Source organism: Pezoporus flaviventris, unplaced genomic scaffold (genome assembly GCF_033815535.1).
Source record: "Pezoporus flaviventris isolate CSIRO_AGI_PZ_B2104156 unplaced genomic scaffold, CSIRO_AGI_Pfla_v1 ptg000002l, whole genome shotgun sequence".
NCBI lineage: Eukaryota > Metazoa > Chordata > Aves > Psittaciformes > Psittacidae > Pezoporus > Pezoporus flaviventris.
Window position 1 is genome coordinate 83,480,559 of NW_026892550.1, and position 27,738 is coordinate 83,508,296.

General features: G+C 42.0%; 1 protein-coding gene across 1 annotated transcript in view; it reads left to right on the forward strand.

Moving 5' to 3' along the window:
• Positions 1 to 27,738, forward strand: part of NINJ2 (ninjurin 2) — a 48,539-nt gene that overhangs the window by 17,172 nt on the left and 3,629 nt on the right. The gene's annotated exons all lie outside the window — the stretch shown is intronic.

Consider the following 27,738-nt stretch of genomic DNA (forward strand, 5'->3'; position numbering starts at 1 on the left):
CTGTTAACAGGGAGAACGATCCTGGAGTTTAAAGAACACAGGAGGAACCTTCATTTAGGGATTAATCATCACTCTATAACTGCTGCAAAATTCACACTCCAGGCTCTGATTTAGTTATACACAGTAATTGTGGCTTGCTAATTAAGGACAACATAGCTGTTAGCCTTTCTTCTTTTAGGTTCTTAAATTGCTGATTTAAACTTCTCTCAGTGTGAGAAGCATTGCTAAATAATCTGAAGTGTGAAATAGCAAGGACATTTGCATCTCCAGCCAAACCCACAGAGACAGGAAAGAAAGGCATGATTTACATTCAGTACCTCAACCTATAACCTGGAGCACATCTGGAACTCTTCAACACCAACCTCCGCTCCATGAAGAGGGACTTTTCTCCTTTTGACTATATTTGTTGTCACTGAGGGGGTGTTAGCTTGAAATTATCTGTTGCCTCCTATGGCTGTATATGAGACAAAGCAAGAAATACTGCAGAGACATGTGAAGTTGGCACTTGCAAAGCCTTTTGGAACTCAGTTGAAATTTGTCTTGATCTTTCACTGGGGTACCTAAACAGGTGCCCTGCTTTTCAGCCCATGCAGGTTTTCCCATAGATCCTGAGACACTATTTATTGCAAACTGAGATGAAAAGAAAGTAGTTTCTCCATGTTACTTAAGAAAGAAAAAAGTAACTTCACTTTTGAATTCCAAAGTTGATTTCAGCGGGTCCTGCTTTTTTATCAGTCCCAATAAAGCTACTCTTATGGTAGAAAGAAGATAATTTACAAGGTTCAGTCCACCACTGAAGATGTTAGCAGACTAGCATCTGCTGGATGTTAGCCTGGTCCCTAACAAGTGGAGCTTGGTGAAGTTCAGTAATGCTTCTGAATGGCTGGGATCATGGGATGACAGCTTAGTTCCGCTTGAGTCATACAACATTTCTTCTCATCACATATTATTAAGAAAACCACAATTAACTGACTTTATAACTCTGTACAAAATTTTTATTTTTGTGATTCCTTTCAGCCTGCGCTGGATTTGATAGCAGTTATCAAATAACAGTTACGAATTGGTAACAGTTATCAAAATTGATGTTAATATTGATTCAGTTGCCTCAAATTGTTGACATACTTTTTCCCCAAATTTTCACTTTGTTCACTCTTTTATGCTACCAAGACTTGGCAATCCCTTTGTAGATGCAGAGTTATTGCCCATAAATAAATAAGAAGAATTAAAAGCACACAAGACCACTTGCTGTACCAAAATAAAGCTGTCAAGATTACATGGCAGTATGTAAAATGTGCAGAGATGTAAGAGGAGATGGACGATAACCCTGGAGGCAGCGGCAGAATGTATTGTGTGCACAGGAGCACATCATCAGCAGGGGCAGGCCTGGAGGCAGACATTAGACAAATTAGGCATGTGCCCATATACCCATCATGAGGGGTTCCACAGGAAACCACATCACCTTTTTCCTATTGACTTTGATGAAGGGATTATGAAGGTAGATAGTTAAATCATTTCAGCTGGGACATCTTCAATATGCAGTAAACATTCACACTGGAATGCTCTACTCTTTCTGTTTCGTCAGTGTCAAGACACAATAGCATGTTGCCTGAAACCTCATTCTAAAGATGATTGTGGTATGTAAGTATGATGGGGGAAAATGGTGGTAGTGGGGTAGCATCTACTTTATTACTCAGGGAATTTCAAACACATCTGCAAGGCATGCACATTGCACAGCCCCATGCCATGGTAGTAGAAATCATTTGGGGGGGGAGGTGTCTTTGGAATAGAAAAGAAAAGAACTGAATAGAATGAAAACCCATTTGTACTGGACACCACTATTAGGTTTCCTTACAGCTTTTCTTTCTATGGGATCTTGGATTCACAAAGGAAAACAACTGCCAGGAAGGTCCTTTCTGTGCATTTTCCAGGTAGCTACAATAATTTCTTTCACATGGAGATGTCATTTCCAGAATGCAGTGATTTCTTAGTCAGCTCAAGAATGTATTCCAGAGAGTACAGACTTGCAAGCTGTCCAGAAACACTAGGCAGTCCAAATGGGTCTGCTTGTTCATTTAGCTGTCAAATATATAGCTGATGTAAGAAGTGCTTTCTCTACTTTTCTCTCCATTTCTAGATGTACTCCAAGGGATTAAATGCAGTTTTAAAAGCACTTATGATCTGTTTGCAATAGTAGCCACCTCTTACCCTAGCTGTAGCTGGAAAAGCTCAGACCTACTTCAGTGATTTTGCTAACATTCCAGTGACCTGACTGTTTACGGGGACAGGGTATTTTTGATAGCAAGCCCTTAATTCTCCATCCTGTAGACCCAGATGGTCCTCAGAGGCTGACATCATTTGACCACAAAATATAAGATACTAACCACTTGAGCTTTTGCCAGAGTATAATTTGATAGCTGAGCACCGATTAAAATTTCTTTTGCAATCAGTGTCCACTATATACGCTATTATTCACCAGTGGCACACATTCAACGTCTCTATGCAATTGCCCAGTATTTTTTTTCTATGGATATATTTGCCAAGATGAAAAAAAAACAACCCAGAATAAAAGTTAAACCATTTACAGTGCGCTTCCAACTGCTGAACTATGTTTTCTGAACCACATTGTTGAGTCATGATCTAAACTAATGAATATTCTCCTGAGCAGCTGCTAGTCAAACAATGATTCTCCTTTTTTTTTTTTTTATTATGATCTGTAAATCACTGAACATTAACATTATCAAGTGAGGCTACACATATGCACGATCTGGGTTTATTACAAAGCAAGCTTTAAACCTCTCTCCACGTTTAAAACTCTAGTCTGGAATCACTTTATAATCTTCTTTGTTATGAAGAATACTTCTGAAACAAAAAATGGCCATCTTTCCAAATATATGCTTGTGTTACTATTGCCAGCTTGATGACTGTGACATATGCATATTTCATAGGAAACTTTTGGGTTTGTTGGGGGTTTTCTTTATTCCCAGACAACTCAGTGTTCTGAAAGAGCTGATAATAAAATATTGAGCAAGCACTGTTAACATTTACTTGGAGCAATATAACAGCTTAGCTATAAGATTTAGTCAGAAGAAAATCTTGATATGGGATTATTTTCCACTGGAAAAGAAAAAAAGTTGTAATAGATCTTTTCAAAACTGTGTTGGCAGAACTACTTAAATGTGTTTCAGAATGGAACATTTCATCTTTTCACTTTGAAATATCTATTTTGGATTTGATTGCATTGGCATTTTCTATTGCAAAGCATTTAAAATACTTTTTAATTAGTTAAAACCTTTTCTCACAACATAATATAGATTTTCTTTTTTTCCTTTGACTTTTCTTTCCCAGACAATTTTGAAACACTTAACAGCGTCCTTCCAGATCAGAGCAAAATAAACTGAATGTAACCAAGTAATCAGTGCCTATTACGCACTCTCCCCTGGATCCAAGCCACGTAAGATCTGGATCAGTTACAGCTTTCTGCTGAAAAGCTTGGCTCTTCACCTCAGGCTGCAGGGACTCACTCAGCTTTGGAAGTTCTCTAGTTAAGACTTCAGTGTTAAAGCATTGGGTATCACAACAGGATCTATACTCACTGGATTCTCTAATCCTACTGCTGTAAAACCCACCGAGTGTGTGGTCTTAGTAAACACAGTGCAAATTCCAAACTCTGTAGCAAGATATCTTGAGTAAACACTTTGTACTTACTATACACCAATTAATAAAAAAGCAGAGTTCATCTTTTATGAGACTGTTGCAGGAGAACTGAGATTTTCTGCATAAAATGTTTCCCTTTTTTGATCCTGGAAAATAGAGAAAGAGGTGAAAGCAGTCAGTTATCTACTATGTAGTTATTGATCACATATAGCTGTTGGTTGAGGTACAAGTTTTCTCCAGCTGAATATAGCAATCTTAACTATGCTACAAGAAATTCAACGATGGCTGCTACAGCATGCAATTAAGGTTGCTGCAGGTAAACCCTGGAAACAGTTGGATATTCACCAGCCAAGACCAGCTACTGCTCACACTTGTTCAGCATATACCAAGAATCAACCCCTTTCTAACCTGTTCTCTAAAGGTTAACCTATTCATGAACTGCTTCAGCTGGCTTTGGTATAGGAGAGTGAAGCAGATGATTGTTCTGGTTCAAGATTGAGCTCAGACAGTGGCCATGTCACTGGCTGCTGTGTTTTTATGTTGCTTACAGATACGAAGATCTCTCTGTAGGTGTTTGTAAACTACAGTTGGGCAGGGCAGGCTTAGCTGCAGCACAGAAGCCACATGCATTCTGTGTGCTCAAGTCTGCCCTTTGAAGGAAGATGTCACATGTACCAGTATGCCATGGGCTCTTAAGTAGTTATTCAATCTTCCTATTTCATTACTAACTTCACTTTCTGAAGAAATTATTATGCTCATGGAGTCACACATGAAGCATCCCTCTGGTGCTCTTAGTTATTGACATACTTGAAAGGTCCTGCAGAAGGGCATGCAATGCTGAGGTTAAGAGCTAGATGTAACAATACCTTCAAGTGCCATCCCATAGTGTCCTATCAAAGTGACCATTATGGGAAAGACAAATCAGGAAGATCCTTCAGGTAGTTCAATACCCATCCAGCTTGTCATGCAACTGCAGTAGTATTAGTACAGTTCCACAGCTTTTCCGAGGAACAGAAATCTATTTAAACCTTGCATAATCCTACTGACCAACCATTTACTACTTTGGGATTTCATTAAAGCTAGGTGAATCAATTTAATAAAAGGAACTTTTGATGTCAGGACATAATCAGATCCAAATGATACACTGCCTTCACTGTCTATTTAACTCTGCAATTTATTGTTGGTTTTGCAAGTCACACTAGATAATTTATAGACAGGAAAACAATAGAAGATGCAGATATATGGGAGAGACTTTAGAGTGTGTGCTATTCTCTGGCAGAAAGCTAAGCAAAAGCAGAGAAATTACTTCAGGGAAGATAGAAGTTTGTTAAAAAAAAAAAAACAACCAACCAAACATAAAATCCAGTACCAAGAGAAATATACTTTGTCGTCATCACATGGCAAGGTCCTTATGAGCACCTAGCACCCTTGGTTTTGCAATCTCTAAAACTTACACTTTTTGGAATCAATATCCTTATCCCATGGAGCTGTTTGAACAAAGATGTCTCACAGGTTATTCAATTAAGCTAAAGAATTGACTAAGTCTAACTTTACTTCCAGTGTAACAGATTGACAGAATAACTGCTATATCAGCACCAAAGCTGACTCAAGTTCACCAGTGTACAGCAATATTTTTCAAAAGTTTAGGAAGAGTAACAGATACTCATAGGTCCTTGGGGATACCTGAATTATTCAGTGTCACCTTCTGTGTAAGGCTGATGGTGTATCACTTTACTGCTTCTCTACTGAATCCAGTCATTAGTATTTGACTACAGCATACAGAAGTGTCACATCTTGATTTGAAGGTTTCAAGAGATGAAGAATTTACCCCCTCCTGGCAAGTTTTCTCAGTCTTTATTTCTAATGTAAATTTACCCCACTTCAGCTTCCTGTTACAAGGTTTTTGATATGCTTTCTCCAGCAGTAATACATAGTTGGTTTAGTACCAGCTAGACCCTGTACTACTTAAGTCTGAAACAAGTCTTCTTTTAAACAGGACAGCTGGAGCTCTTTCAGGTTCCCATTGGAAGGCAATTTTTTTTTGTATTTTCCTAATTTGTGTGGCTCTTTTCCTATGCACACTCCAGGTTTTATGAGTTTCTCAGCTGTTAGAGAGTTTCTCATGTTATTCTGATATTAAACTAGTGAATCTTATGAACACAACTCTGCTCCTGTCATCACTGTATAACTGCCATATCCCACAGCAAGCTCATGTTCAGCTTTATTTCCATTAGGACCCTGAAATCCATTTCTGAATCACTGCCTTCCAGTTGTAGGGTTCTTAATGCTCATAAACTGTACTTCACCTAACAATTAATAAAAAGACCAGATATGAAACTGGTTACAGTTACCTTTACCTATTATTTCACACCAAATCAATGCAAACTGGCCTAACAAAACCACCTGGCATATGACTAGGTTGATTAGAATCAGGTTGCCCTTATTGGTTCAAGTGAGGCTGGTTTCACTTTTTCACACACAAAGTTAAAGATCTTTTGCCTCCCCTATCTCCACAAATAAAAATGAATATATACTTGTTAAAAAACATACTGCATGCTCCCGTAGCAATATTTTTACTATCATGGCCCAAATGCCTTCCATCACAGGCTACCTCTCACATACTCTGTTCTCCAGACTTGCAAGGGCCTTTTATAACACTTATTTTATCCCAGCTTTGGGCTCAAGAAATGACACAGATAAAAATACCGCACTGTCTCAGTAGCAGTCAACAACTTGATTCTAGTTTGGATGGTTCCAGCTCTAACAATCAACATCTGTGCCAAATCCAGCTATAGCATTAGCTAATTTGGACCACCAGAGCATGTCACTGAGGATGATAAATGGCTGTTAAGGGCAATAAATTTAGCAGGGTATCATATAACACAATGAATATATTCATATAGTATTTTCTGAAATAAAAAACAATGCCAAAAAAATCAAATCTCACTTTATACTGGGACAATACAGTATATTCCCTTTTCTCCTCTATTAGTTGAATCCCATATCAAGCTTTCTCAGTATTTGAACTTTACTATCAAACAAGCTGGGCCAGGATTATCCAAGCCATCTTGCTTTGGCTTTCTTTGAGATAGTTCTCCTCCAGACTCAAGATTCCTTATTGCTCAAATACTTATTACAAGTTAGCAAGAGAAAGCGATGCGTCTCACACAGCTTTCTTATCTTATGCTAGTTAGGCGTGCTGGGTTTTAGTGTTTTAATTCTTTATGGTTGCTGTTAATCATCTTTCTTAGTTACTTGGGAAGGTTGGATGGTACTTCTGCATTCCCATGATGCCTGATTACCTTATACTGCTTCTTTCTAAACAAAAGTGAACTGTTGAGTATTTCTGCCTTTCCTGAATCAATAGTGGCTTTCACTATCTTCTGCTAGCAAATAAGCTATACTGTTGTTAGGAATTGTTTTATTGCTGATATCCTTTAAAATGCCTTAGGCTGCAAGGTAGACGTTTCTTTTGCTCCCTCCTAAGTATTTCCTTTCTTTATGTTTCCAGTCGCTAATTTACATAGTTGCTATCTCCTGCCATTTTATTCTCCTCTTCCCCATTCCTTTGTTATATTGTTTAATGGCTACGTTTACTTCCTCACTTAATAAAGAGGTGCAGCTAACTGAAGAGACCCTTATTCACAATTATGAAACTGCAGATTTTAATAATCTAGTAAACTTTCCCAGAATAATTTACAGTTTTCATTCACATTTCCCTGCCTAAATCTCACAATTTACGTCCAAGTTTATCTTCCCAACCACTTTCATTCATAATTTTCCTGGTTGCTTTGCAAAATAAACCATTTGAGAGCACCAAATACATGACTAGACGAAACCACAGTAACCATAATGGAAAGTAAATCTTGTGTCTTTGCTTGGGCCGGTCAGAACCAGGATGGAAAGCTCCTGCGTTAACATCCTAACAAGAAAAACTGAGATTATTTACAATGTCGTTTCAGAATGTCCTGGATTAAGGTTCAGTTCCTCTTCCAATTTATTCTAATTACTTTGTCGTTAGCAGGAGTTACTAGGCTTGCCCTGGCAGTCTCTATTCTAGGAATTAACCAGCTCTACTCAGCTTGAAAATTGGAAATCTGCTATAGGTGCTATTACCGAAGAAGTAAGAGGGTACAGGGAAAATGAAATTAAAAAGACTAGAAGTTCAAAGCAGCACTAAAATACTGTGTACTTACTCCTATTAAACCTTTAAGATGCTTGTGCTTTATTAACAGTATTGATGATTAAGTGTGCTGTTAATAAGCTGTGTTGGAATGGGGAGCCCTGGAGGAAAACAATAATGCATAGCATTAGCTTGCAAGATTTTTTTGGACTAACTTGGTAAAGGATGCAAAATGTGTAAGGTACCCAAAAAAATAAGAACTGATGAATGAAGTTGCCTAGTTGATGCTTTTCCTTCCTGTTAAATGCTGCTGTCTGAGAATTATAGAGAAGCAAAGAGCAAGTGTTCCTGACGACACAAATAATAATTCGAAGTTTATTCAAATTGAAAGGGCTAATGCTTATGAGATCAGACTCCTTATTACAATTGAGAGTTTATTTAGCAAAGACATGGTATGAATATAAGGCTAATTCTTGGTAGGCTTTTTGTTTGAGGATGAGTATGATAACACACAACACGGGGAGCATCTAACCATGTATAAACACAAATCCTAAATAGCTTTTTTCTTTTTCTTCCTTTTTTTTTTTTTTTTTTGAATCATATCTACTGCAATAGCTAGAAAGAAGTGGGGGGTGGGGGATGAGGAGAGAGAAGGGAAAGAAAAAGGTCTGGGATATGGTTTAGTGCATGGTGTCCCTGCCCATGGCAGAGGGGTTGGAACTTGATGATCTTAAGGTCCTTTCCAACCCTAACTATTCTATGATTCTATGAAGAGTTTTCTTACTAAATATAATACAAACTTTGCTACAACATTATAGCTACTCAATTTTAGTACTGCTCTTTATGAAGAAAATAAAATAGAAAACAGGTAAAAATAGCTGGTAGCAGGGAAAAACTAAAAATATATTAGAGGGAAATCAAGAGGTTTGGGTATGCAAAATGCAGGTGTCTGTTAGAAGGAAAATGTCAATTGTTAACATTAAGAAAAGACTTATTCATCCCAGGCACGTCTGCAGTTATACTGTTACTTAAGGCAATATAACTGATGCAAGGGCTGAGTTTTGTTTTTTATGTTTTACAGCAGAAATAATTCCAGTACAGGAATTAAAGGAGTGGATTTTTTTTCCACCAAACCAGCCTCCTCTTATTAACTCATTTTTAAGTTTGAAAACTTGGATGAGAAAAGGTTCAGCTATTTCAGACTTTACTGGCTTCTTTAGCTGCAAAAACTAACATAAAGGATTAGTCTGAACTTTCCAGACTAAATTAAAACCCGTGGTGTCCTATATCCAGTGGAGTTCAATACAGTTATCTTGAAAACATGATAATGAAATAGTACTGCAGCTATTTCTCAGTTATGGTGAAACCAAGAATGATTTATTAAAAAAGAACGTTTAACTGGGGCAGGGAATAGAAATAGCTACTGAGTATCTTACTGCAGAAAAAGATCTGGAACATGAATGATTTGGTGCAGCAGATTTGGTTTTCTGTGCTGTTGGCAATTCTTTTTTTAAAATCAGGTCTTTTTTTTTTTAAAAAAAGAAACAATAAGTGGCATATGTGGAGATTATACACTGCAGCTTAAAAACAATGTGCTTTTTAAGAGTAGTATTTGACATCCTATGTATATTGTTTTCTTAACATACAAAAGATTTGTCAAATTGGAGTGGCTGTATTTGATCTCATATTTACATTTCTCTATAACTGAACACAAAATGAGAGCCATCATGTTGTCATCATTCTCTAATTCACTTCCTTGGCTTTTTTAATTTATTTTTTGTTTATGCTGTTCCTTTACATATTCTTTTAAATCATGGGGAAAATTGAGCATAAATGATTGATTTTTTACTTTTTTTTCCTTGGAAAGTCTCTCTTCTACTTCAGAAACATAGTTCATATATACCAAGAAAAGGTACTATAGGTGACTACACAACGCTTGTTCTCTACCCAGACTAATATAGATTTATCCTTACAGAAACTTTGTATTCATCTTTAAAGTACACATTTGAAACCTCTAAGAAAAAGAAAATCTCTATGATGGTGGTCAAACATTGCAATAGGTTGCTCAGAGAGGTTTTGGACACTCTATCCATTTAACACTTTAGTGATATGACCCTGAACAACTTGAAGTATCTTTACAAAGTAGCCTAGCTTTGAGCCGAGGGTTGGACAAACCTCCAAGGGTACTTTCCAACTCAAGTTATTCTCTGTTGCATATGAAAATAAGCAAATACATGTTAAAGTATTCTCTTTTCCCCTCTTAAGAATCAAAACCAAAACAGATATTTTTAATGGTCTCCTGCTTAACATATCCCAATACAAAGGTTTCTGCCAGGACCACTTGCTTCTCCAATAGCACCAGTGAAAGACGTCTATAGTTCCAGGAGCAACAGCACATCAAATCTTGATTTGAGTCCTATTGGCAAATGTGCAGCAGTGTACTCTTGTGCTAGGATCCGGCAGCGTGGATCCACTTGTGATGATGTCTGGAGTGACTGTGAAGCTTGGCAAGGTCAGGACTAACAGAAGTGCAATGAGAGTTCACGTGGAAGGGAGGGCTGCTGCTGAAAGCGTGAAATATGCATGGTGTTTCTTTGAGTGGAGGATTGTTTTTCCATAAGACTGGCCACAGAGGCATCTCCCCCTTGACAGAAATGCTGTTCTTCAGTACGTGAAATAATTATGAGATGAATATGAATTGAAAGTGCACTTCCTCTTGACCTACTTCCCAGGCAGGGAAGCACAGCTTGATGCCCTCCTGTTTGGGAAAGGTAAAATTATCTCTCCACATTCCCTAGGCTCTGCATAAGCCTCTATTGTTTGGTACCAACCACATGGCTAATTATCATACCTACTATGCAGTCTCTTTTAATTATTTCCTTCCATCTCTTGTCAACACCCAGGCTGACTAACCAAACTGGTTTCTTTGGAGAAGTGTACCTGTTTACCCCATCAATAAGTACACCTCTTTTTTTTGTTTGTACTGTGAAGGTAAACATTCAGAATGATAGCGTAAACTGCCTTTGGGAAAGTTACTGATCATTCCGAGGTGCCCCAAGACTCTGTGCATCTGAATCCTGCCTTGCTAAGTGAATAGACCCTTCTTTATTCACAGGGTTGCAGGATGTATTTTGTTACCTCACCAAAAAATCAATTACGTGTTCCATTAATGCTGGTGGAGTCTGGCTGGGACCCCAAGCCTTTATGTACAAGTCCCACAGCACCTCAAGGCCCAGAACAGGACAGTAATGCCACTTCTGTGATAATCTACTTGCATGAAGAACCTAAGCTCCAGAATTAGTGCTTTTGCTACGTGAACTCTTCCTGCGGCTCTCATTCTGGTGTCCGTAAGAGAGTACGGAGGATGCCCCAGCACAGCTCTTGCTGGCACTTCAAAGCCACCAACTGTGCTGGCACTCTGAGAACTGCTGAGAGGCTTTGTTTGGTTTGGTCTTGGGAGTCCTTGGATAGACAGTTGATGATTATTGCAGGTCATTTCCTCCTCCTATGGAGTCACTCCATGGCTCTTCTATCAAAAGTAACTGAAAAGGGAGAAGCTGCTGGGATTTTCTGCCCTGGGTAAGCTTCTCCACAAGGATAAAAGAAAAGTAAAAAGAGAAAAGTGTAAAAAAGAAATCTAGAGTCAGTTCCTGATTTTCTACTAACTGTCATAATTGATGTTTTGCTGTAGCAGGGTATTACTGCATCCAGGCTGTGACAGCAAGCACCAAAAGTATAAAGGAGAAGAGAAAGCTCAGCAATACAGCAGACAGCAGGCTGTGGAGATGCCTAAATTAGCAGTGAGCTAAGTCAGTAAGTCTGTGCAGCCCCACATAGCGTCATGCAGCTGTACCAAGTTGGGCTGGAAGCAGTAGAGAGCAGGGTGTTGCTAAATGATTGCCTCAGTTAATCCATAACCTGAATAAACCACCCAGAGATAAGCAAGAGATGGTGTGTAAATTGACAGAACAAGATCTCAGTTCCAGCTTCACAGGCAGAAGTTTGTAGGTCACAGTGAAGAAAATTTATGCTAGGGAAGAATCTAATCACGGCTTCTGTTCTTTCCCCATGCATACAGCATGAAAGATAATGCCTTTTGCTGCAAACTTCACCCAGGAAGAATTGTGAATCAGTGCACATGAATCACCTGCCAAACCCTCAAGTGCGTCAGTGATAAGAGGATACAAATTCAAAAGTGCAGGTGCCATATCAGCAGCTGGAGTGAAGCTGGCAGCATGGCTAGAGACAATGACCATTCCTGAATTCCTTCCTGGCCACAGTTTGAATTGTTCATCTCATGTTCTACATTAAGATATGATGCATCTGAGTGATGCTACCTCTATGAGACATTAGGATATCCACCAGAGTTGTCTTGCTTGTCAGTGGTGATAATTTCATTCAGTTTGAGCATCCGTAGTTGCTGCTGTAATCTTAGACATCACTAACTAAACTTTCCATAACTACTAGGCGTGTCCAGTAATCAATTCTAGATTCATCTAATCTTATGCGGGTTTGGAGGTTTTTGTGTGTGTTGGGGGGTTTCTTCTCTTTCTTTTTTTTTCCTCGAATGCACTGATATAACACTCTCCCCCCCCCCCCCCCCCCCCGGTAGTTCGGTTGTTAGCAAGGATACTTCACAAGGAAACTCCTTGATGAGGTTAATTCACAGGAAACTGTTTCAAAGGCATTGTTTTGGTCGTCAAAGCAAGCACAGCTTCAGCTGAACTGGGCTCTGATGTTCTTAATTTATTTCTGCAGCCTAATTAAATGTATCTTTCTTAATTAATCACATTAGAGAAGATTGCCTCACATGCATTTAAACCCAGTCTGACTTGCAGAAATACTGAGTGTGCCAAATCCACCAAAGCCAATGGGAGTTATTAATCGGTACTCCTGGACAGACACCCACAGCCCAGCACTGCCCACTAAATGTCTGCTCCTATTTCCCCAGGGAGGTCAGTGGAAGCTTCTTCCACACAGTTTTCAATAGAAACACAGGTGTCCATTGAGTCAGGTACACATCAAACAGGTCCTTGGCTGAAGGTAGTTGCAGCCAAAAGGCCATTCCACAGCCATTTGCTTAAATGTTGCTTTGGGTTCCCCAATGCAAAGCACTTCCTGTGACACTTTAGATATATCAGCATAATGAAGCTCAGTTTATTTCCATCTACCTCCTTCAACTGACTAGAAAGGCCTCAGAGTGTATAATTTTCAGATAGCAGTATTTTGCTGCACTGTAGCCTGGAAGAGCTGCCTAAGCAAAGTATTGTGGCTGAGGAGTTCCCACTGGTTATACTAGAAGTTCCAGCCCTGTTGAGCTCATTAAGAGGAACAACACTTAGCTTAATGGTTAGGAAGACCACTACTAATTTGGACGTGGAAGATCTATTGGTCAGTTATTGCTTCCATGAGTCTGAGACAGAATGTTGGACTGGATGGGTAACAACAACAAGGTCTGATGCACCCAACTGCTGTTATCAGAGACAAACCCGTGCAAGGCACCTTGGCTCCACTAGCTAGGAATGAGCCAGCAATCTGATCTTCCTCTCTGTACATACTTGCTGTTTGCAGGGCATGCTTTCAGCCACATGAACTTTCTTAGCAGCCCATGAATACTTACTAACTCATTTCTAGTTAATAATCTAGAAAGCCCTCAACATTTTTTCAAGCGTCAAACCCCATTCTTTAGGACACTTGAACAGGCTGGTTTTGAGATGCTGTTCCCTAAGCTGTCATCTATGTCTTAGGGTAGAAAGCAATGGTATGTGTTCCTTCTGCTGCCGCATCTGAGGCAAACAGCCCTTCACAGTTTAAGGCTATACAGAAACACTCTCTTCAGAGCACAACTGCCCTGATCATTGATTTAAAAATTGAAACAGAAGAATGAAGTCTATGCTTGCTTACATTCTGCACACTATCAGTAAATGAGGTTGCACAGGATTTAGGCCAAGGCCAGTTTTATTTCTAAGCCACTATCTGACATTTAGTATTGCTTTTACATAAAACTGAACAGCCACAGCAACAGTTGCATGAGAAACAAAGCCCAAGACATAATACTGCCCGAACCCTACTGCAGTGTCTTTCCTGGGGCGTGAGGAAGAGGAATTTAAGACTTTAGAAGACTACTATTGACATCTAAGGTATGTAGTGTTAATGCAGGTGAGACTGTTTTACCTGAAAAGAAACTTTACTGGAAGAGTGTGTCAGGTGGTTGGTATTCAATATACAAAAGAATACAACCTATGGCTATGATTAAACAAAAGCAGCCATAAAAAAATATACAGCAAATTTAGTAAGAGCCACTTTTACATGCATGACCAACTTCTGAAGTAGTTCTTTCTACAGAGCTTCCCCTCCTGGGCTTTTTTGTAAACATTGCTTACTATTATCTTCCAGTCACAACTTAGTCCAGGGTCTTGTGTATTGTTTTCATACAATATAAAAGCACTAAGTTAACTCTAAATCAGGTGATTAATAGAGGGAAAAGGAGGGAGAGTGCACTCTACAGTTACCACGTATTTCTTCGACTGTGTGGATTCCTGTGGCACTTTATCTTAGTAAGTTATATCAGGCATCTTTGAAGACCAAACAATTATGCTTTCTGAACTCTTCGCCCTTAGACTTTGATGCCTGCTCTGCAGCTGGTCAGAGAGGTTTCCAAATCATACAACATGCTTTTGCAATAGCTCCTAACCTAGGGCTCTACCTAGAAAGCATATAACCCCTTTTAGTCATCGTTATATCTAAATTCATAATCCACTGGAAATAATTGCTAGCATATTAGCAGAGGCATAGCATAACTGATTGCACTGCAAAACTTCTTGCTACCACCTTAACAACGGAGCAACCTTTTGCATTTACAACTGAGCACCACCTGCTGGTTATCTCATCTAATTTGGCCTATTTCTCCTGCCACCCTCCTAGAAGTAAATCCTGGGAGAAGATCCTAGGTTTTAGAAAGACATACTGGTGTAGAAGTTACAGCTGGGTGCTGTGACATGGGACCTGAGGTGTCAAAGCGGAGCTTTTGAACTCAGGGGTAGCTGAGGTGGCTGGAACATCCACCAGAGTGATGTGCCCTTCCCACTGCATCCACAGAGAACAGCCCTTCCCACTGCATCCACTCCCCACTCAGCCTCAAGCACCAACACAAAGCAACTTGCAAATAAAAAGCAAAAGCAGCAGGGATCCTTTCCTTTTCTGTTGTATTCCTGCATGTCTCATCCTTCACATTTTAACTGATTTCTCCTAAATGATGAGTTTGCCTTCCTTTCTCCAGCACCCCACAGTTGAAATGCAAGTTGCAGATTGTCTCATCTAATTCCTCTGTTGTGCCAGTGACCTGGTGATCTCAGTTTAGCGTTAACCACGTAATTCAGTTTGCCAAGAGGAACACACCTGTTACCCTACTATTATGATCCTGGCACTTCAATTCTGCCCCTTTGATCTTACAAAGTATCTTAATGGAGATGCTTTCAGAGCCACACTACTGGAGTATGATTTAATTTAACATTGTGAACATAAGCTGAGATGGCAAAAGATAAGTGTTTTAACTGTTTAACTTTCATTGAACCCGATGGAAGTTGGGCAGGGAAGTCACAGTACCATTTTTTGGAAATGGGAGATACAGCTACCAGCTGTTTCAATTCTGATCTCTGCCCAACAGAAATTCATCATTTATGTTTAACATACTCATATACCATTTTTATAGCCCATTATATTACTGCCCTGAATTCAGTATGATTAGCTGCTGCAGCACCGTCAAGCTGCACTGAAAAATGGAAAGAAAAAGGAAAACCAACCTCATCCTATGAATACTTTTGTCAACATATCAAGCTATAAACCCAAACAACAGGATGACCCCACCCTTGAAATTCCTCCAGGAGGGCAAGGGAAAGCCAAACTCAATATTTCTAATTACCAAGGAAAACCTTCCACTATATAACCACCTTAAATCTCCTCCCAGAGCTTTACTGTACATCCTGAGGCAAGGCTTTGGCCCAGCTTTCAATTAAATTATTAATAGGAACAATAGAGTCAGAGTTTCCCAACTCGGATTCCTCCAGTTGCTAAACCCATGTAAAGCAACACGATACTAGATATACGCTGATTTCAGATTTTCCTCCTGTACCCGGGGTTTTGTAAGGATGTTGTGTTGGATCTTTCCTTTGTTCCGTATGTGGGAAGGGTTTCCTTAGTGACCCAGTTAGCTGTGTCCATTGGCCCCAGTGCTCTCTAGCGACAACACCTTGCCTGTGAATGGTGGGTTCCCTACAAGAGCTGAGCCTCTGTAGGGGCTTAACTACACTAATTGCAGCAGCTGCCATAGCTGCTTAGCCTGGGTACTTCCAACTTATTGTACAGAGGCTGTAAGTTGCCTACTCCAGTAAACAGGGCATAGCTGGGACACACTACCCCAGTTGAGGATGGTGTGGGAGAATGGATGCTCTGTGCCAGCTGCTGTTCCCTTGGCTATCAGAAGGCTCTAGAAGAGGGGAATGAACACCCAAAGCACATGCCACAGGGCTATGTAGGGGAAAGAGGGCAAGTAACTCAGCAAGCATCAGCGAGAAGGCTCTCCTGGGGACTTTAAGGAGACCAGCAGGTTTATACACACCAGGTAGTCCATGGAATTTCCTGGGAGGGAGACCAAGACTGAAGGAATAGACTCACTGTGCAAAGACACTTTGTTTTAAAAGTTAGTGTGTCTCACCCAACAATTTCTCTAATTATTTACCCCATTTTTAGCTTAAAAGACTGTTCTCATAACTCCAGTTTTACAGACTAGAGAGGTTTCTTTGCTCTTTGATGTGAGGTGATTCTACCTCAAGGTTCTGGCTGCTTCAGGTTTCTGTCACATATGGCCAAATAAACAGGTTCTGACACAAAACTTACCCTGACCCTGTCTGGATTTTCCGGTTGGTTCAGATTCATGTAACTTCAGCTAACAGCAGCAAGACTGCAGAGAACCTCGAGCATCTGCTTTGCAATAGTGCCCCCAAACCAATGTCTGCATCCCCCTTGAACAAAGACACTAGATATGCCAATGAGAAGAGGAAAACTGGGGAGGAAGAGACAAAGGGTGGGATTATTTGGTTCCAATGGTAGGCAAAGACTCAGCAAGCTGCAGTCTGAAAGAAGGGAGGTAATGCTGCATCTGTCAGAAAACTAGATCAAATTCTAGGTTATTTCTGTGCAGGCTGCCTCTATGCTCCTAAGCAAGTTTGTGCCTGTCATAACGAAACACCCATAATGTGATGAGGTGTCTGGGTGCCACTTGAATCAGACAGTAATAGCATCCCTGCCTTGTGGGACATATCCCCTCCCTTTGCAACTGAGGTATCTCTTTCCTGACTTGAACTACAGTGACAAATCTTTTCCAGAAGAGGAGAGGAGAAAAAAAGCTGCTGTATTCAGCACATTACCTCCTTACAGGCTTCAGAGGGACAAAAGTTTAACCTTAGCTGCTTGAATGGCATACCTCTAGGCATCTCCAAGGTATTTCACTGAGTGTTTTCCACTGCTTTAAAACTCTGAACTTGTATGTTTCCCACTGGATTGGCAGACTATTTCATAGATATCACTTATACGTTCAAGATCTTACTTGCATACATGAGCTCAATTTTCTTCATTGCCTTTTGAGGATGCCTAAGAAGCAGACATATCCAATGGGACATAGGATACAGGTGAAAAACAGTTGCCTTTACTAGTGGAATTTGTTTCATGTATCTTCTTGATTCAGTCTTGCTTCATATCAACCCTTTTTGAAGCAATGCATGCCTAAACAGCTCAATAGTTTATCACTGAAAGGAGATATTTAGTTTAAGCTCATGAATTCATACTCAATTAAGAAACTTGAATATACACCTTGAAGGTTTGATACAACAAGCGTAGGAGATAAAAAAGTCCTGTTGTGGGTACTTTAGAAATTAGATATGCCTCACATCTCGCCCTGAAATAAATGAATGATTCTGGCTGCTGGTAGCCATCCATAACTCCTGTCAGGTAGGTGAAGCTTTGTAGAGAATGGAATACACACAAGCGTAGGACACTGGTCTCGTTCTGTACTCTGACATCTCCCAGTGATCTGTGATGCTCCCTTTTGGCTCCTCAACTGGTTCACTTATTAAAACCTGGGTGATGGTTACATGTGTAAATGCTCTGCACAAATTAACAATCAATCCTACTGAAAATTCAGTTAAGCTTTGAGGAACCTCCTACTTTTTATCTCTAATAGAGTTAGGGTAAAAGGCTCTGACTGAGGGCAGAGCTCCATTGTGCTAGTTACTGTACACATTAAAAATAAAAAGAAGGCATTTGCTTGAGCTGGGAAGCTCTTACATATGAGAATTTGAACAGTTTTATTTCCAGTTTTACAAAGAATCCGAGCCAGAAATTACACAACAGCTTAGAGCCAAGCTCAGACTTCTCCAACTCCTAGAAGCGCCTTTACCCACACAGTCCCATTCTTGTCCGCTTCAACCATAGCGGCAGTAAAACCCTCAAAATGTAGCTAAATGACTTGCCATAATCAATCCAAGAACAAGAGCAATAGCCTCTGTTAGACAATAACCAAGCCACAATCAGAAATGCTAACGTTTTCACCCCAGACAAAGCAAAACTAAACCCAGAGCACACAAACATGTCAGTTCTTCAACTAGGCTGGGAGAGACACCATGGATATGCTCAGTGATTCTTAGAGGTTGCTGCCATGTATGCTGAGACACAGCCATGCTCCTTTCGAGCATGGCACCTCGCATCCTCTCCAGGTTACCCATCGCCCCAGCTCTGGTGAGGCAGTAGCAGCCTTCCTTGGCGCAGCAGGATACCAGTCAAGAGGCAGCCCTGCAAGACAGAGCTTAAATGGAACAGCATTAACACTAATTGAATCTGAACTACCATAGCCATGCATCACTTTGCATTTTCTTGTGTTAAAATGCAACAGCTATTTGTTAGAGCACTTCTAATGTGTTTAAAATCTTTCCAGTGACAGCTGATGTTGTTTCTAAGTGAGGCATTCCCAAGTAGCCTAGCACAGACCTGAGCTGTGGCTCTGCAGACTTCATTACCTTGAAGTGCTTTGCTGACTAGAAGTACCTGCCCCTGTAACCCCAGTTACTACCTTGCTAGTTTCTGTACTCAATACCTACTTTGGCCAACCTGGAAAACAAAACAAAACCAACCCCCAAACCCAAAACAAAACCATACAAACACTGGGATTAAGGATTTACCAAAGTTCAGATCAGCAACAACACCTTTTTTTTGTTCACCTCTCCTGATGGCATGAGGCCAGATGCTCAGCTGCAAACTGACACAACTCAATGTGCCAGTTCTGAAGAAAATCAGCAGATTCAGCCCTTTTAGATCCAGATACTGGCTCAGCTTTCTGGCAAAGAAGGAAATTAAGCCTGGCAGTTTTTGAAGAAAGAGAATACTATGCACTCAGGTGAGACTAAATCAGTAGGGTCTGTTAGGAGAAGCTGGTGAGCACTGCAATAGGAGACAGACACTCACCCGCAGGACAAAGACATTGTGAGTGTTAGTACACATGAAACTGGAAAAAATGCTTTATGGATGAAAGGCCTTATAAATAATAGAGGAACCAAACCCCCTGAGTTTCACTGTTTATGGATGTGATTTCATCAGCTCTGTCTCTATTGAAACCTTCAGTCATGTCCTCTCGTCTTTCCACCCAGACTCTCACAGCTTCCTTTCTGTGGAGAGCCCTAAGCACTCAGAGGGTGACCAGGGGCACATATGTCAAACTAAGTCTGCAGGTGAACCTGAACTCCACGTCCTTAGGGTGATGCTTAGCCTGGGAAATGCTACAAGATGTAAAGACCCCATGGAATAAGAAAATCACTTGCCTAATTTGAACAGCATCAGGTTCACCTGCATGATGAATTCAGATGATGTGTACTATATACATAACATCAGCATATGCTGTACTTCTACAGTAGATATTAGCCATCTTTCTCCTTACACATCACCTATGTAAGTGTTCTCATTAGTTTACATATGAAACATTAGTTTACAGGTGAAACTAAGATCCAGAGAGAGCAAGTAGGATTCCCCAAGTCACACAGCAAATGACAACCTCAGGGCTCCTCACATGAAAACCAGCATCAGACCAGGGCTTGGATGGCTCTGTGTACAGTACAAAGCTGCAGGTCACTGAATGAACAGAGCACAAGGGACTGTTGCTAAGACTCCCTTTTTTTTTTACCCTACACATCTGCTACAAACCACAGTCAGTGGGGAGCTGGACCTTTGGTCTGATCCAGTACAGCTGTTTCTATGTTCCCTTAGTTTTAAAAATCAACCTGACCCCTCAGCACTGGATGCAAACACCCTTCAACGTGGAAAAAGTTCAAATTTAGGACCTTGCTTTAGGAATGTTTTGTATTAAAATGATTTATATGAACACATTTGCTCTTTGGATCTGGCAGCAGCCTGTGATCAGGCCCAGATTTTCTTAATATTTTGGGCCATAAGCCATCCAGCTTGCAGATTTATTCATCTTAACATGTTTAGCTTTGTTAGCACAATGCAGTAGTTACTGTTGTGCCTCCCGGCTGCTCTTCCATTTTTTATAAACTCATTTTCTCTGCTAACCTACTTTTAATTTTTTTCCTGTAAAGCTTTAGTCTTCCCTTGCCTTTTTTTCCCCTCCCTCCCTCCCCAAAACACTGGGAACAAAACTGCTCTGGGTGCTAAACACTAGTGACTTGAATAGGCTCCAGCTTCTATATCCTAGCTTTGAAAATAATTGTTCCCACTAATCCTTTGGAGTGCACTCCCAATTCCATACATTCAAAGAGCTCTCCCCCCACACACATACACACCCAATTGCTCGTGTCCAACAACCAGAGATCATGCATCAGCACATTGTAATTGCTGGTGCCAAGCAGTTCTTGAGCCCCCAAACCCACTAAGTGCTTCTGAGCCATGAATGGAGGCTCCTCCACCAGCGCCACTGCCCTTCCCATCTTGTCCTCATCCACAGCTACCTGGAAAAGAAAAATGACCTCCTATTCCAGCTCAGCCCTGCAGCCTGCCAGTCAATTCATGGAGCCCTTCAATTCAGTATCATAAATACATTTAACGAGGAAGTTTAATATGGATTTGAGTGATACATAATTTATGTTGCCCTGTAGCATAGGAAGCTGTGAGTGGCATCTGAGAGTGAACGGATTCAAGAAACTTGCCATACAGCAGCGCAGAGTGCCAGATGGGGAAAACACCGGGAGAGAAAAAGGAGAACAGCAGAGGGAAGGGGGTGCATGAAGGAGAAGGGCTTAGTAGCAGGAAGAAGTGTGAAAGAAAGACAAGGTGAAAGGCACAGGGTGAGGAAAGTATGGAGAGAGGAGGAGCTGAACAGAAAATGCAGACTGGGGCAGAAAGGGTCTGCAGGATGAATAAGAGATGAGAAGAAGCACGAAAAGGGAGAAAAGGAGAGCAGGGCATGCACACTTGATGCGACAAGCAGGTCTCTGCAGGCTGTGAGTGCCGCAGCCAGCTGGGAAACAGAACAGACTGCCGTGTCAGCCGGAGGGCAAGGGCGAGGAGAGGCACCCCAGCTCTCATGGGGCTCTGCTACTTCGTGGCTCCTCGGCTCTGCTCCCCCTGCCAGCCACAGCCAGGGGACTGCCTGGCTTCCCTACCCACTTCCAACCCTTCAGCTCTGTGTGGTGTTAGGTTTTGCTGTGTGACCTCATTTAAAGAGGTTGTAGTGAGAATATGAGGCCAGCCTTTCATCTGGGTAAATCAGAGAGGCTGTGCAGGCAGTCTCACCCAACCACACTTTCATTCCTTGAGTGATAGTAGCGTCCTACCTCAGCACCCCTTAGGTCAAGGATGAAGGTTGAGTACTGCATCATGGTGACATCTCTGCCCAAGAAAGCTCACCAGGCTTGCTTGTGGGTGTGAGATGAGACGCAGGAGGTGGTTGAAGCAAATGGAAAGTAGGAGTTTGGTGAGACTAGAGAATATGAAAACTGCTTAGCAAGCACACAGGATCTGTGACTGCTATTTACCACCCAGGCTCCCACTTCTGACGAGGCACTGGCTCTCAGCTCCTGGAACTTTTTGGTTTGAGAGCTCTCATCCAAACAGTGTCTGATCCCTCTGCTACCTTGAGCAGTGACCTGTCACAGAAGTGTAGGGGAATGATCTCCACCACGCGCGGGGAGAGCTGGGGTACCAGGAAAGAATCCCTGACTTACTTTCTGGGGTTTATCCAATATGAATTGAAGGCAACACAACCACTTGGCTCTGAACAGGACCCCTAGAGAGCAGAACAGATGGCTATATTAAAAGGAAAAAGCCCTGAGCACAACTGGACTAGCTGACAGCCTCCACAGAGGCTGAAGAGTCTGACTGGCCCTAAGCACTCCATTTTCCTTCTGCTTGCAGCATCCATGATAAGGTTTACTATTACTTTTGTTTGTGGAAAGCAGCCAAGATGCTTGCTGCAGTGCCAGACTGGAGAAAAGCAGCCCTTGCCTCCCAGAGTTCACAACATAGCTGGTATTGACCAAAGCATTCCTTGTGTGTCCCCTCTCTTGCACACATGTGGCTATGCACAAACCTGCTTCCTTGCCTGCAAGCGGACACACATGGCTCTGTGAGAGAAGCCTGACCAGCTCGGTGGGCAGACTCCTGGTCTGCTGCTGTTTCCAGCATTGCCACTCATGCTGTCTGTGCCCAGGCCTGGCAGAAATACGACATCGGCTCCCTTCATCCTAAATGAGCTTATGAGGATGCGCAGGGAGCGAGCTTTACTGGAAAAAGCAGAGTAGCTAATCACTGTGCACTTAGGAGTATTGATTGAGAGGAGGGCCTTCAATCTCCGCTTTCTGCTCGTAGAAAGGGAAGCGTGCTCCTCTCTTACCTTGCAAGATGACGACTCTCTGAGTGCTTTAACCTTCATCAACTGATGTATACAAAGTACTTCTAAAGCTGCCAACTGGCAGATGCTGTGGAAAAATACCCTGGATTTTCTCAGGTCCCTGATGTTGCCTGTGTGCGTGCCTGTGTGCGTCTGCCTGCTTATCAGCTGGGATCCCCGCAGCAGGCGTCTCCGCACCTACCCCTCCGAGAGCATGGCTTGCATTCATGTCTCTGTTTTCTTTGGCTGCCTCCAGCATTTCCCTTGGAACTAGTGGCCAATGGTATAGCTTCTCCTCAGACATCCCCCTCTGTCAGAGCACTCCCATGAAGAGGATTATCATTCTCATACTTGTGAGCCTCATGCTGCCCCACTGTCTCTTTCAGGCTGTTCTCCCCTGGGGATAAGGTCACAAAATCCACAAAGCACATAGATTTGCAATTAGATCTGCTCTGAACAGGACAACAGGAGAAACTGTAGGTTTTACAGTAACAGTCCAAGCAGCTTTAGAAAAAGCTAAGAAAGCTCTGCACCCCCTTTGCCCATATTTAGCTGAAATTCCTCCCAAAGTTTTCAGAAGAAACTAGCTATTTCTTGCAAAAAATAAATGCATAAGAAAGAGCAAAAAGTTTCCCTTGAAATCTAATTTCAGTGGAAGCTTTTCAAGCAGCTTCAGTGAGCTGTGGAGCGCAGCATGCCCTCTGGTGCCAAAGCCAGGTTTCACAGGCCTTGGAACCTGCCAGCTCCCTATGGCAAAACCAGAGATCAAGTTTAATAAGGAAAAAAATAAACCCAATCCCACTCTTGTGGTGATATTCAGGCTTTTTTTCCTAGAAAAATTCATACAAAACCTAAAAATAAGTGAGAATTAAATATTTGTGTGTGTGCCTTGAGTAAGAATAAAGCCTCAGAGTTATAAAACATAGACGGGTGCCTTCTTTGGCCCCTGTAATGATCTGTATCACTGTGCCACGTTTACACAAAAGGAAGCAGAAGAGGATTTGCCTGAGGTCAGACTGAAGCCAGTGGAGTCTTTGCAGGGAAAGAGACTGTCTCATATGGGAAGCCAAAATATCCTGAAATGGGACATGGCAGCCAAAGTCCAGCACCAGTTGAGCCAGCGCTGTTCTATTTAGCTCCTAATTTCCCTCCCCTTAAAAAGGAGGCAATAATGATACATCCATATCTCAGGAATACTGGTAGGTGGTGCTTTCCAGCAGACATGCTGGTTATGCAACAATGCTTGCAAAATAAACTTGATGTCTGACTGCCAGATCCAGATTTCCTCTCTTTGATGCAGTATGGGGAAGGAAAAACAGTGATCCCCACTCTCAGAAGGGTAAGACTTTCAGAGTGACTAGAAAGACATTAGCACAAGCCTGATGACATAAATCACTTTGATGAGCCTTCAGGTATGTCCTGCAACTTGACTTACGGCTCTCCTTGCCAAAATGGAATAATTTTATCTCCCCAGTGATCCCACAGCTGTCTGGGCAATCCTGCTGCAGGGAAAACTGAGTTGCTTGTGAATCAGCTCCCGAGTCCCAGCAGTTTACAGGACTGAACTTTAAGCAAAAGCAGTAGTCCCACTTTGAAAAGCTGGGCATGCATTGTGGCAAATCAAAAAGTGGGGTCACAGCCATGCATTCATACCCCACAGATCCAGTGGTTAGCTGGTGACAGCTATGGCACCAAGGAATCCCATGCAAAATCATCCTCCTGCATTAACCCAAATGCTGCGTCTCTGAAGACTTCTGGTTTGTTTAAGCCTGTTGTTATTTGAGACTACAGGCTTGCATTTGTAGCTGTTGCACTAGGCAGAATACTCTGGAAGAGCCAAATCCATAGAGAAGCTGGATTTCTGCAAAGGCCACCTACATTACGCATCCTGTTTGTTTGTTTAGCTGCCTAAATGAAAGCTTGGTGTCCAACTTTCACCATGCAGTAACCTTTTGGCCACCTTTGTGGATCTACTAAGCCCGGACTAACAGAACTCTGAAACAGGAATCAGTTTCTCATTGCCAAGTGCAATCGTTTCCCACATCCTGCGACTCTGCAGTGGAGAGTGGTGGCCGTCCCTGCCTGTGACACAATGGCCCAAAGAGGGGAACGTGCCGCTGTGCTCATACACACTGGAAAAGCCACTGTGAAAGCTGTTTATTTTCACTGCCCAATCATCTGGGACACAGAGCTCAGTTCACTGCAACTCTGCCTCTTTCCACGCTCCAGGTAAATAAGCGTGGGAGCAGCTCAAAAGAAGGACATGTTTTCATTCAACAAGAGCTCCCGATTTGCTTTGTTTGTCTCCACACAAGCAACTGGGAGCAGATGTCTCGGCCTTTTTGTACCAGTCACTCATCTGACAAAAGCTCTGTCTAGTTTGTACAGCGTCCTTGTTCTCCCACCCTTAACTCATCATTACACAGACATAAACTGTCAATGCCCAGCCTTGTGATGCTGCAGGGAGGAGGGCTGACTCTTCAGGAAGAAGGAAGAAAACACATGAAAGGAGTCAAATCTCAAACCTTGCACCAGTTGGTAGGGGTACTACTCTATTGCAACAGGATCATGTACTGTTGAGCCAGCTGAGAGGGGGCAATACTTAAATAAAGATTTTTAAGATGTGTTTCCAGGATCTGACATTTCGCTGGCTTCCTTTCCCTGAGATGCAAGATACCTCTGGTCTGCTCCAGACACCAGACAGTAATGTTTAAGAAGTATTTAACCCCTACGCACTGCCTTAGAGTCTTTACTGGCTCTCTAGACTTGTACTTTTATCTCCTTCCAGTATCTTTTAACTTCTACCTTCCACACAGCAAGGAATATGGGCTTTGTGAAGGAATTGTTTAACCACAGTAACTTCACTGTTAGAAACCACAAGAATTACACACTTAAAGCTCTCAGGAAAAAAAAAAAACTAAAAATCCCCGAAAACACTTCCTTACCTCAAGCCAGCCACTTCTTCAGGATCACAGTTCACTAATAGCTCAAACCAGACACATTCTTTCCTGCTTACTTTTTGCTATGCCTCTTTCTCACATGAGGGTCATCACTGACACAGACCACAAACCCCTTCTGAAATTCAGACCCAATTTCAGTATCAGACACACTATGACATATAGCACTCTCCCAGGATCACTAGCCTTGCACATCCTCCCACCCTGGCACAGACAAAGCCGCCTTTGCACAGGGATGCACAAAGACCAGGGACAGCAGCGTGAAGCAGTAGCCAGAGCCCTTCTCTCAGTGCCATGCTCAGAACATAGAGGAAAGCTTACGGTTTGTACTTTATCTGATATAAAAGGACCACAACAGGACTTACCATTATGTTGTAGACACAGTCCTACTTCCAGTATGCACCTGGAGAAATCTCTTCCACCCCTCCAATCAAAAGTGATAACCTGAGGCCCATACCTAGCTTTTATTTCCAGCTTTAAGGGGTTATCCATCTGACAGCACTGAGGGCAAAGCCACCAGTCATGACTACAGCTGACAGAAAGATGATTACCCAGAACTGCAGACTGTGTGCTATGTGTAAGTGTTGTTTTTCTTTCTTCTTAAGAAAGAAGATCGTAGCTTGCTGCAAATATATCCAAATCTTTTGTAATTGGTGCATTTGCTGGTGATTAGTTACCAGCTAATGATATTTTTGGGTGAATTGAAAACTATTGTTCCCTTTTCTATCTTTTTTTTTTTTCAATCATTTGGATCAAGACAGCTGACAGAGGAACTCCCTTAACAAGAACTGTGGAGAAAAGGTGGATGGCTAAAAGCAGCCAAATAACCTACAGCTTGCACTTGGTTAAGAGCAACCAGGTGATTTCCCCCTTGTAAATACCTTTTCTTTTTAATGACAAAAAAATGTGCCTGAATGATTAAAGTTAGGTGTGATGGATCCCACCCCTTGTCTCAGGGCATTTATGGTGCCTGGTGATTTGAAGAAATAGTTCAGAAACAAAAATGTGGATTGCCCCATCTACTTTAGCATCTTGTCTAAGACAGTAGCAAGCAAAAACTGCTCAGAGGAGATACAAATTCCAGCCACTGACAGTTACAGAGTCATAGAATCACAGAATAATTTAGATCATCAAATCCAACCATTAACCCAGCGCTGCCAAGTCCACCACGAAACCATGTCCCTAAGTACCACATCTTTCAAATACCTCCAGGGGTGGTGACCCAACCACTTCCCTGGGAAGCCTGCTCCAGTGCTTGACAACCCTTTCAGGGGAGAAATTTTTTCTAATATCCAGTCTAAACCTGCCCTGATGCAACTTGCGGGTATTTCCTCTTGTTCTATCTACTTGGGAGAAGAGATTGACACTCACCCTGCTACAACCTTCTTTCAGCTAGAGAGTGATAAGGTCTCCCCTCAGCCTCCCTTTCTCCTAGCCAAACACCCCAGTTCCCCAGCCGCTCCTCATCACACTTGTGCTCCAGACCCTTCACCAGCTCCATTACACCTATCTGGACCCACTCCATCACCTCAATGTCTCTCTTGTAGTTATGGGCCCAGAACTAACACAGGATTCGAGGTGTGGCCTCACCACTGCCCATTACAGGAGGATGATCACTGCCCTGGTCCTGCTGGCCACGCTATTTCTGATACAGGCCAGGATGCCATTGGCCTTCATGGCTGCCTGGGCACATGCTGGCTCATGATCAGCCAGCTGTCTACCAATACCCTCAGGTCTTTTTCTACTGAGCAGCTTTCCAGCCACTCTTCCCCAAGCCTGTAGCATTCCACGAGGCTTTTTGTGACCCAAATGCAGGACCTGGCATTTTGCCCTGTTGAACCTCATATAATTGGCTTTGGCCCATCAATCCAGCCTATCCAGATCCCTCTACAGAGCTTTCCTACCCTGCAGTGGATCAACAGTCCCAGCCAACATGGTGTCATCTGCAGACTTACTGAGGGTGCACTCAATTCCCTCATCCCCGTCACTGATAAAGACATTAAGCTGAACTGGCCTTTGAACACCTGACCCAGCGAAAAGATCTCTCTCTAATTCCCTGTAAGTTTGAGGCTTGTCTGTGCCCTGAAGGAAGAGAATTTAATATTCCTTGCAAA